At 42.8% G+C, this 11,897-nt stretch overlaps 1 protein-coding gene across 1 annotated transcript in view; it reads right to left on the bottom strand.

The window, feature by feature from the left end:
* Window positions 1-11,891, bottom strand: part of GXYLT2 (glucoside xylosyltransferase 2) — a 78,374-nt gene extending 66,483 nt beyond the window's left edge. Inside the window, exon 1 of the mRNA XM_011971278.1 lies at window positions 11,859-11,891. The gene's annotated coding sequence lies outside the window, so the exon portion shown is untranslated. The remainder of the gene's footprint in view (window positions 1-11,858) is intronic.
* Between the last annotated feature and the right edge of the window lie 6 nt (window positions 11,892-11,897).

The following is an 11,897-nucleotide window of genomic DNA, read 5'->3' as shown; positions in this document are numbered from 1 at the left end:
AAAAGAATTGTGATGCCATGTGGGAATGAGTGAGGTTTGTAAAACGTTGCCCTAGTTGTCCTGGCTCAAGTGTTCCCCAAGCTCAAATGAAAAATGATATTCAGAATAACACAGAAGGCTCGGAGGGAGTAGCAACTTCCATGCTTCCTCTCCATGGTGCCTGAGACAAGCGTCTCCTTAATCGCTTAGAAGTCTCAAGCGTGCGACTTAATTAAACTTCAATTTCTGGAGTGTATAAATAATGAAATACGGCATTTATGTGTAGTGCTATTTACTTTGTAGCCTATTACTGCAAAATACACTGAATTATTAAAGCGAGTAATTGGTTCTACTCAGACCCTCTTTTCTGCCATCTCCTGCTATTTCTCTTATCAGTGCTTCTCCTGAGCTGTCAAGCTAAATTAACTCAGGTGAACCTGAGGCTGCCATACAGACTGGCAGGGAAAGTTGGATGGAAAATTGCACTTCTTTCAAATACAGCCCTAAACTGCGCTGTTGGCAACTAGTTTTACTTACAGAAGGAAATAGAAATACGTGGGGGAAAAATGGTAGAAGATGAATTTTAAGAAGCTGAATATGCTCACCTTATGGGAAGAATAGACTAGTGATGTCCCCCTCCCTAGTGGAGTATTTTGCAAGATGAAACCATTTTTGCTATTTTAACATGGAGAAAGTCTGCAAATGAGGACAGAGTGGCAGTTCAGGAAGCGGAAACAACACTTTGATATGGCCCCTGGAAGAAGAGTCCAGAGAGGGATAATTATAGCCATGTCAAGTGTTGGCAGTGAGAGTCACTACTAAAGTTCCCTGCAAACCACAGGCTTTGGAAAGCATGAATCCCCTGACAAAAATTTTCTCCCCTGACGCCATGATTAGATTCTTCACTCAGAACCCACACATGACACTAAGGACTTTGCTAACAGTTAAATAACTTTTAATGACCCATGGTTTCGAGTTAAATCAAATATCATAAATCTTTCAAGATAGACAGAAGAGCTGGCATTTGCCTTGAAGTCATGGTGTTATATGAATAATGCCAAGAGAGTGCCAAAAAACTCCATGGGGGGCTTCATGACATTATTTGATAAATGTATTTAATTATTAATAGTACATATTTAGCTTGGCTCATGATATCTGAAATGAGGCTGTATTCTTAAACAAAGTCTAGGTCTAATGCATGGTAGGTGTTCAGAGCCTAAAGTTGGTAATTACAACTATGTGTATACGTGTGTGTGTTTGCTTTTAGACATCATTGTGCACATACATAAGCTTTACAACTAGTGTCACAGCAAGGATTCAAACCCAGAGAGGTAGACTTAAGAGGCCATGCTTTTAGTCATTATGTTGTATTTGGAACCACACACAAGTAAGTTAGAAAAAGAGCCCTCTCTGGCTGGGCACGGTGGCTCACGCCTGTAATCCCAGCACTTTGGGAGGCCAAGGCAGGTGGATCCCCTGAGGTCAGGAGTTCAAGACCAGCCTGACCAACGTGGTGAAACCTTGTCTCTACTAAAAATACAAAATTAGCCGGGCGTGGTGGCACATGCCTGTAGTCCTAGCTACTCAGGATGCCTAGGCAGGAGAATCACTTGAACCTGGAAGGTGGAGGTTGCAGTGAGCCGAGATCGCACCATTGCACTCCAGCCTGGGCAACAAGAGTGAAACTGCACCTGAAAAAAAAAGGAAAAGAAAAGAAAAGAAAAGAAAAGAAAAAGAGACCTCTCTGAGCAGAGGCAGCCCCTACGCAGGGCTCCTGGCATGGACTGCATTTCAGTCTCCCACGCCTCCCCCGGTGCTCGTGTGCAGGGAACGATCTCCACAACAGACCTTTGCCAACGCTACCTTCCTAATCCACCCATTTGCCATTCGTAGAGGTTAGTCACATTTGTGTTGATTTATTCCCCCTCTAGAATTCTACGAAGGCACCTGGACTATTCTCATTTCGTTTTTTCCCTTATGATTGTTCCTGACATACAGCAGACTCTATTTCTCCATCTCCTTCTTCTTTCCAAATTAACATGTTATTGAGATTTTAAAATATGAATCGGCAGTGCTAGTTTGAAATAAATGGCTGTTGACATACGAGGGAGAAGAACTAGATGAGGATTACATATTCCGCAAAGGAGCATTTCTGTCTCATTTCCTGAAGAAGAACATGAAGGACTTTAAAGCTTAGAGGGAGGAAACGAAGAAAAATGGTCTCCCCAACTAATTTCCAGCTTCCTAAGCCTCAGGCCATCAAGGGATTTTTAATTTTTATGGTAATTTATATACTTTAAGTTATTTAATGCATATACAAGTAGTGCATATATCATAGAAAAAATTTTAAATACCACCAGCAAAAGTGGGGGGCACTCAATTCCAATTTCATAACTACTGTTAAAATTTTGGTACGCTGTCTTCCAGAGTTATACCCAATATACGTGGGTGTGTGTATATACATATGTAAATATATAAAAACTTTTAAACTTGAAGTAGAATCATTTTCATAATTTTTTTTCCTTACAAATCTGAACAATTAAAAAAAACTAGAGAGGTTCTAGAAAGCTATCAAATGGTTCAAATTGTGACATTTGTTCTCAGCTACAGCATGGTGGTCAGCAATTTTGCTCTAAAAGCACACAGACCTGGCTTCAAATTCTAGGCCTGCCACTTGACTGTCCTATCTTGGGTAAGTGCTTTAACCACCTTTAGCCCTCAGTTTCCTCATCTGTAAAATGGGCATACCAATGGTAATGGACATCTGCTTTAGGTTTTGGGATTTCTTACTGGCATCCGTGTTTAGGACTTTCTGGTAAAAGCGCCTTAATTTTATTTTGGGGACACCACTCTTTTTCTGTTCTCAGCTCATGAGGCTTGGAGGGGATGAATCAGCTGCCCCTCACCCCACCAGCTGTAGGCACATCTCATGTGTAGCCGTCGGTGATTGGAAACACATGTTAGTCAAGTGAGGTCAACGGAGGCAGCCCTGGGACTTTTGCTGGATGGAATTTTTCCCTTAGGGGCTACTAGAAGAGGAGGTTGCACACCCAGACCTATTGGGAATCATTACATGGAGAAAACTGACCTGAGAGTGTCGCTCACACAGAAGGAAGCAGAGCTAAAAGGAGGCAAGATGGTTAGAAATCCTGGCCTCACCTGTGACTGAAGCTTTATCTCTTTGCACTTTCCAGTTTTACGAGCCAGTTAAAACCCCTTTTATGACTAAGCGATACAAACGGATGAGCTGGCATTCTATCACGTGCAACTGAAAGAGTTCTGCCTTACCCAATATGAGTTCCTACCTCCTAGGTTATTATGAGGATTAAATGAAATAATGCAGTGAAGTGCTTAATAAGGTACCTGGCATATTTTAAATCATCATTCAATATTAGTTATCATCATAAGTATTAATGTGAAATTCATCAGAAGCCTTCATTTTCCTCTAAATACGTTATATCCATGCCAAAACCAGGCTAGGCAGGGCAGCAAAAAGCACATTATTTTATGTATCAATACTCTATCTTACTACAAACCGGATTTGAACTGCTAGTAAACCTTTTGCTCTGTTTTGTTTTAATTTGAGACAAGGTGTCACTCCGTCACTCAGGCTGGAGTACAGAGGCACAATCTCAGCTCACTGCAACCTCCGCCTCCCGGGTTCAAGCGATTCTCTTGCCTCGGCCTTCAGAGTAGCTGGGATTACAGGCGCCTGCCACCATGCCCAGCTAATTTTTGTATTTTTGGTAGAGGCCAGATTTCACCATGTTGGTCAGACTGGTCTTGAACTCCTGACCTCAAGTGATCTGCCTGCCTCAGCCTCCCAAAGTGATGGGATTACAGGCATGAGCCACCGCGCCTGGCCACACTCCTTCAGCTTGTAATGAGTACCAGGAGACTGAGATTGGTGTATCCTTTATTACATACAGAAGCTGAGTCTCAGCTTCCTCAAGTTATACCTATCCCAACAAGAAAAGGCTGCTTGAATCTGCATTTTAAAAAATATATATAAAACTGAAATAGAGATGGGTGTCTCACTATGTCGCCTAGGTTGGTCTCTAACTCCTGGGCTCAAGCGATCCTCCTGCCTCGGCCTCCCAAAGTGCTGGGATTACAGGCATGAGCCACCAGGCCCAGCCTTGAATCTGTATCTTAGCCCTTGCTAACACTTGCTGGGAGTTTCTGGTGTCAGCATTTTACCTGCATTGTCTCATTTTGTCACTGAGCTTATTTCTGAGAAAGCCACAATTTGCTGAGGACTGACTTGTTCAAAGTCACACGGGTACTTAGCTGGGTCTAGTTATGGCTCAATTCCTAACAATGCAATGATGGATAATAATAGTACTCAGAACAGCAAATCATTTGGTGACTCCCATGAGCTAACCTACTGTGCTAGGTGCTTTATGTACATTATTATTTCACCTTTCGGATTTCAGTTTTCTCACTCATAAAAGACAGTCATATTTTGGATTATGTATTCTCTATCGTCTTATGTAAAGCTTGGTTTATAAATTGTACCATATGAGATTACAGTCTCTCATGTTGCTAAAAGAGATAGGGGATCATCTAAAAGTCACTTGAAATATATGAAGGTCACTCTTTACTGGCACAAAATCAGCAGCTCCCAATGAAGGTATCATGTCAAAAAACTTCTTTTTCCAGGAGGAGTTTTCAGAACTTCATAATCTGAAACAAATGCTGGGGAATATTTAAGGGAAACGTAAAATGAATATTCTCTTCAACAGAAGTATCTTATTTTCTTTATATTATTTGTAAAATTGTGCTAAAATACATACAACATAAAATTTTGTCTTTTTTACAGTGAATTATAAATGAAGTATTCTTAAGGAAAACAAATCTGTTCTCAAATTCTCTTCCAAAGACTCTCACCTGTGAGTTTTAAAAGGCCCCAGTGTCAACATGGCCAGTATTTACTGAATTTAGTAAAGGTGTTAAAAGCAGGTGCTACATATTCAAATTAGTCAGGACTCTCTGGTGGCAAGTAACAAATGCAAGTCAAACTAGATTAAGAAAAAGAGGGGAATTCATTACATCACAGAATCTAGAAATGGTTGAGACAGTGAAAGGCAAGAAGCTGGCCTTGGGAACAGTGCTGGGAGCTGCCCACCACCCCCACCCAGCCCCGGCCCCGCCCCGCTGGCCTGCACACCGCTGCCAGCGCACCTGACCCCACCCCACCCACCCTACCCCATCTGGGTTGCTCTGCATCACTTCTCATCTCTTCATACCATCTTGGTTTCCATTAGCTCCTATTGCAGAACAGCCTTCCCCACTGGCAGAAATACAGTTGCAGTCCCTGAGTTGCTTAACTTACAGCTTCAGCCACTAGAAACAATCTGCCCTTATGCTATTCCCTTAGGTCTCCGTTGTACCAAACCCCTATTAATCTCAATGGGGAAGGCACCAGGTGCAAGAGGCTGAAGAAGAGACCCAGAGCCAGCAAATGAGACCTGGGGTTTTACTGGGGGCTTCCATATAAGGGAGAGAGTCCAGTGGCAGTGGGCTGGGCAGGAGGACCGCCTTACATGCAGTGCAGTGGCGGTAGGTTGGACAAGATGACTGCACAGCCCAGTGGGGAAGGGCTGGGCAGAACAACCGCAACTGTTTGCAAAAGGTGTGCAGTTTACATATTATAGCGTTTTCACTTACCACCCTCCCCTCAACAACCTCCACCTGGCAATCTTCATGCAACCCAAAACTCAAGGCCTTAATCCCCTGCATAGCCCGAGTTCCACGGGGCAGGACGAGGGCTCAGATGTTCCTCATAGAACATAAGCATGAATCTCTGGTTTGGCCACTCCAGGATTCCCTAGGTTGGAACACACATTCAGGTGCATCTGGCATGCAGGGTCATTCTAAGGTATGCTCAAGCTATTGCTGAGTCACCATATAGTCTCTGATCCCAATTTTTTAAAATCCTTAAGAAAAGCTCTGATTTTGCTCAGGAACCTACCCCTGGTAAGTCACCCGCAGGCTTTGATAAGGTCAAGTGCACATAATGGCTGCTCTGGGGTGTGGTGGATGCTCACTTCCTGGGTGCCCCCACCCAACTATTCCCCTTTCTCTCCATCAATAGTCCCAAGATTTTGATTTAAAAGAATCATCTGGTTCAGCTAAGATGATTTTGGATGCAATAACAGAACTCTCAACTCCAACACAGGGCCCAAGAAACGTTAGATCTCAGGATGCCTTGATTCTGGGACTCAGTGGTGTCCTCAAGGACCTGTATTTTCTTTCTCTACTGCCCAAACAGATGGCTTCATCCTAAAGATGATTCCCTTACAATCATGGTGGCAGCTGGGGCTATTTATTTCCTTGGTTGTATCTAGAAGATGGAGTCTTTTGTTTAATAATGTAAAATAAGTTCTTTCCTTCTGGCTGATTGGGCCAGTTTGGGTCATATGACACACCTGTAGACCAATAGCTGTTGGCAGAGAAATGAGTGTATTGACACGCTTAGTCCTGGATACAAGAAGCTCACATTATGAAAGGCATGGATCATCATGGTGGGCTTAGACGCTCTCTTGGGGTGACACAGTGAGACACTATCCTAAAAAAAGAAAAAAACCCAAATAATAAAAGTAATAAAAAATAATAAAACCTATTTAAAAGGAAAAACGTCCCTTTTAATGGTGTTACTATTAAAGACCCTCACTATTCTTCAAAAGGGTATGGGACCATTTTAAATATTACTAGATAATAAGGAACTTAATATTATAATTAAGTCTTGGAACAGGGCTGGCACAGGCAGTTCCTGCACCCATTCATTAGTTCATTCAACAAATATGTATTGAGTATCTACTATGAGATCATCTCTGTTTTAGGAGTCAGTGAAATAGTGATTTAAGGAGAACACTGTTAAGTGTACATGAGGGGGCAGGAGCAAATAACATACAATATTCACACAATGAGTGCTCTGAAAAACAAAAGACTAAACAGGGTAAGGAAGAAGAGAGTGATGGCGAGGACCCCCTTAGGAGAAAATATTTGAGAACAGTCCTGAAAGAAACGGAGGAGCTAGTCATGCTAGGATGTGCGCAAACATTCCAGCACTAGAGAGATGCATACTACTGAAGCAGGAATGGACTTGGTGTATTTGAAGCCCAGTGTGGCTGAAGCAGAGTAAGTGAATGGGGAGTGGTAGAAGAGGAGGCCAGAAAACTAAATGGGGTTGAGATCAGGCAAGGGCTCAAAGGCCACACCGGGAAACTTAAAGTTATTCTTAGTGTGATAGGAAGTCAATCACTGGAGGGCTTTAACCAGCAAATAGGTGGACCCCATCTGGTCTACCTATTACAGATTATTTCAGCGGCCGTAAGGAAAATGGACTGTAGAGGGCGCTAGAGTGGAACCACACAAACCAGAGAGTAGGCACCTGTAGGTGTCCAGCTAGGGAATGATGGTGGTTAGGACCTCACTAAGTAACTATGGAGTGGAAATGGTGGAACTGGGGATATATTTTTGAGACAGAACCAACAGGGCTTACTGACTGAGTAGGTGTGGAGGGTGATCGAGGGGATTCATGGACCAATCAACAAAAATGAATTGTGGACAGAATCAAGACTCACACTACATAGTATCATAGACAGTACTCAAGATCCAGACACCTTTAATGTGCTCTGGGGCTATTAGCTAATTATAGGATGGACATAGATGAAGCATTTTGCTACAGAACACCATCCCTTTTAGTGAGACCTTTATTCAGGTTTGAACACTCTGAGAAGACTTATCTCAGACACCAAAGGGAACTGCAGGAAATGGTGCCTCTTGATGAGACACATGCTTCCTTTCATTGGAGCAGCTGGGGAGGCTGCCAAGTGTAATGCGTTTCTGTATTGTCTCCTTTCCCTCCTCCCCAAATTCTGGGAGGGCAGCAACTCCATTCACCATTGTACCAGGAGTGCCTGATAGAGTAAATGTGCAATCACATTTGCTGAATGACTATGGAATAAAATGGCAGAGGAAAACTACAGGGCTTAAAGTAGCTTAAGTCTCCCTTAGAAGCCATATTTTAAGAGAAACAGCAATATCCAGGCCAACACAGAAGAAAAAGAATAAAGTTCAGGACAGGGTTGCGGTTGAGTAATCAGTAAGAGCCCTAGGATGGAGCCCATAAATGGGAAACAGTGATTTTGCAAGAGTTAGCACAAAGGGCCATGCAATAGCCATTGTTGGGCTTTTGCTGCTAAACTTGATGATCTCATCACAGGATCATCAAATGTCTGAGCTGGAAGATATCTTAGACAACTTTTGGATTAATTTGCTCATTTCACAGATGAAGAAAATAAGGTGAAATGGCTTTGGACTAGAACCCAATTTGCTGAACCCCACATGCCAACTTCTTTCCTATATTGCGCTGATTAGCAGTTAACCTTCCTTTTCCACATGTAGGCTCAAGGAGGAGTTTTCAGAAGCAACCTAGAGCGAGTCTTCTAATGTCTAAAATCTATTCCCAAGTACAATTCTCATTTTATGATTCAGTTTTAGGAAAAAAAAAAAAGATCTCTCTTGATAAACCTTTCCTCTTATTCAGTGAAAATGAGGCAGCCCCTCAAGGTTCCCTTTTTGAAATGGCTGCCAGGCTTAAATTTAACACTTAATCCTACTAACAGAAGTACTGTTTATTTTTGATGAACAGTATTTATTTACCCCTCTTCTTTATGACTTTTCATTTTTCATACCATTTCAATGGACTTATTGTATATGTGTCTTTTACTATACGTCGCCTCAGATTCTTTTTGGAAGTCAGCCAGCTGTAAATCACCAATAAGCCAAAATAGAAGGAAGATTTCATTTCTTTTGTGCACTGGGACTGCTGCTTCCAGAATGGTGTCCGTTTTCAAATCCCCCCCTTGACAGAAAAGCTCAGACCTTACTTACCTCCTGGCTTTATATTTATAGAGAAGGAGGCCACCACAGGACAGATTGTATACAAATGACTAGTTATAAAATTGAAGGGTCTGCCTACTAACGAGGCAAGTCCTTGGAAACTTCTGTGAAATGAAAACAAGATGTGGAAGGAGAGTGCTACGTTTCCTGCGTTGACGTGGCAGAACTTCACTTACAGCAGCCCCCTGTGGGAGGCGAGGCAGCACAGGCTGTGGATGGTAAGCAGGTGGTGGACTGTGTCACATCCAACTCCAGGCTCTCAGCTAACTACAACCACAAGCCTGACCCTCCCCAGACCAGAGAAATGAGATCACGTAGCCTTCATCTCTTCTGGATTCTAGCCATGTAAAGAGATTAAAGCACTCGTTTTTTGAAAACACGAGGCTTTCTCTTCCCTCCCTAAATGAAATTCCTCCTAAACCACAAAAATTTAACCCAAGCAGAATTAGGAAAGCAATAAAAGAGACCTAGCAGAGATCCTCCTACTCCCTCACAACTTCAGAGTCTTCTGCTGCCATTTCTGTCGAGGTAGCAAGAGAAACAATAAATAAGTCCCAGAAAATGTCAACTGTTTATGCACTTGAGCCTGAGACTTCCTGTGGCTTTTGTCTTTTACTCCTTTTCCAGTTTTAAAATTTTGTTCTTTATTCCTATGGTGTTGGCCATGATTTCCATGATAATCTAAGAGATATGTTCAAAAGAAAAATGGCTTCAAGGGTACTGTTGCTCCTGGAAATAGTCCTTCCCTAAAACATCCATTTGGATTCTGTTCATGATCTCCTCCTAGTCAGAGCCACTTTGTTCAGATAGAGACAAAAAGATGCTGCGCCACTGTTCTCAACACCTTGAAGAATGAGACAGATCCAAAAATCTAGTGTTTCTTTAAAAAAATCTCAGTAAAATTACGAATTGCAGGCAAGTCTATGGCATGACATCAGCATAGCACGTAAGTGCTCAACCTGAGTCCACACTGCCTGGATCTTTATCTTTCTCTACCAGGTTACCTGTGAACTTTGGAAAAATTACTAACCCTTGTGCAATATTTTCCTCATCTGAAAAGTGGGGATACCATTGGTGCTTTGCAAAGCACTTTATCAAACTTTGTTGTGCGTGAGAAACAATGGGAGGGACTTGTTAAAACACGGTTGCTGACCACCACCACCACTACAAAGCTTCTGATTCTGTAGGGCTAGGGTGGGGCCCAGGAATCTGCATTTCTAACAAGTTCCCAGATGATGCCTGTGCAACTGGTCTAAAGTCCACACTTTGAAAACCACTATCAAAGGGTTATGGTGTGGGCAGGGCGCGGTGGCTCACGCCTGTAATCCTAACACTTTGGGAGGCTGAGGCAGGTGGATCATTGGGCTCAGGAGTTCCTGGCCAATATGGTGAAACCCCGTTTCTCTACTAAAAATACAAATATTAGCTGGGCATGGTGGCACACGCCTGTGTGCCAGCTACTTGGCAGGCTGAGGCATGAGAATCACTTGAACCTGGGAGGCTTGAACCTGGGAAGTGGCGGTTGCAGTGAGCAGAGATCATGGCACTGCATGTGCCATGATTTATTTTGTCTCAAAAAAACAAAAAGGCAGTGGGGGTTGGGGGAGATTATGGTGTGGATTATGTAGTTGTATATGTAAGTGTTAACTGTGACTATTTGTGTGTACTGCGGTTAGCAATATCCCTGGCAATAGGTTAACAATGTTAAGGGTGACATTATTATTATTATCTTACCAGTTGTCCCATCAAACTTAGCAATCATATTAAACTTGCAGTTAAACCCTAATTAATCTATCATAAGAAACACCAGTATAGAAGAGGAGAAATCCTATTAATTTCCTAACAGACATATCCTTAAAGACTGTACACATCCAGAAGGGGCTGTAAAGTGTTATAAGTACTTTAAAGTGACAGATTGTTGGGGTCTTTTTCCCTCTAAAACTTGTCAGTACCCATCTGTAGTGAGGCAGAAGGGAAACAAAAGCTGACACAGCTACTTCTTGAGGTTTCATGTCTTTTCTCTTAGTTACAGTAAAAGCACCAAAGAGATTTAGTCATTATGGTTAAAAGGAATTTTTCACCTCCCTTCAGGTTGAAATTAAGGAGCCCAGCAAACGAGGACGTTGCATTGGCAGTTAGAAACAACAGTTTTGAAAGGGCAGATGAAACAGACTCACTAGAAGACAAGGGGATTGTTGAAAAGCCCTCCACAACAAAGGAAATGAAGGCAAATCCCTAACCTGCGGGGCGTTCCAGCAACCCTAAGGCCAAATATAAAGCGCTCTGATGAAAAGCCTCCGCGTGTTAAGCTTTGTGTAGGGAAAGAGAGTATCAAACGTAAGGTCGAAGGTTAAGATGTTTTTCTAGTAGGAGAACCCTTTGACCACACTTGAGCCTGAAACAGAATGAGGATCTGGAAACCCCCACTCTGTCTTTTCTGTGCCACGCATCAGTCCTTTCAAGGAGAGAACTTTTTAATAAACTTAGGTCAAGTGTCTCTTCTGTTCTAAGCATGGGGGTACTCCAGGTTGAACGAGAGGCTGCCAGTCCTTGGTAAACATCTAACTTTTCCAACTCAATCAGATCTAAGGTTTCCGCAAAATTCTCCAGTGAAACATGAGAATTAGATAAAGCATTCTTGCATTGTGATGGCTTTTGACAAATTAAACAAAGGGTGCATGTTTGCAAAAGTGCAAAAATACGCCTTGCCTTGACAGTTAAAAAATTTAATGTACGAAACCACTTTCCTTGACACTTCAAAAATGTACGTGATTATCAGCACTGAGCTGTTAGAGGGACTCCACCGAGGTGGGTCTTCTTTTCTATCGGGCTAAGAAACAGAAGTGGGCAGCCCGTGGGTGAAACTTGGAAGTCTGCCTCTCCAGCCCAAAGCCTCCCTTGGACTTGGCACGGGTGTAGGGAGCGAGACACGGGTCCGCAGATGGGATTCTGGGGTTGCCACGACTCACCTCGCCAACTTCTCCAGTCTCGCAGCGCCCCGGCGGCCC

Source organism: Mandrillus leucophaeus, unplaced genomic scaffold (genome assembly GCF_000951045.1).
Source record: "Mandrillus leucophaeus isolate KB7577 unplaced genomic scaffold, Mleu.le_1.0 Scaffold121, whole genome shotgun sequence".
Lineage (NCBI taxonomy): Eukaryota > Metazoa > Chordata > Mammalia > Primates > Cercopithecidae > Mandrillus > Mandrillus leucophaeus.
The sequence above is the reverse complement of the archived record's forward strand: the minus strand, read 5'-3'. Positions and strand labels throughout refer to the sequence as shown.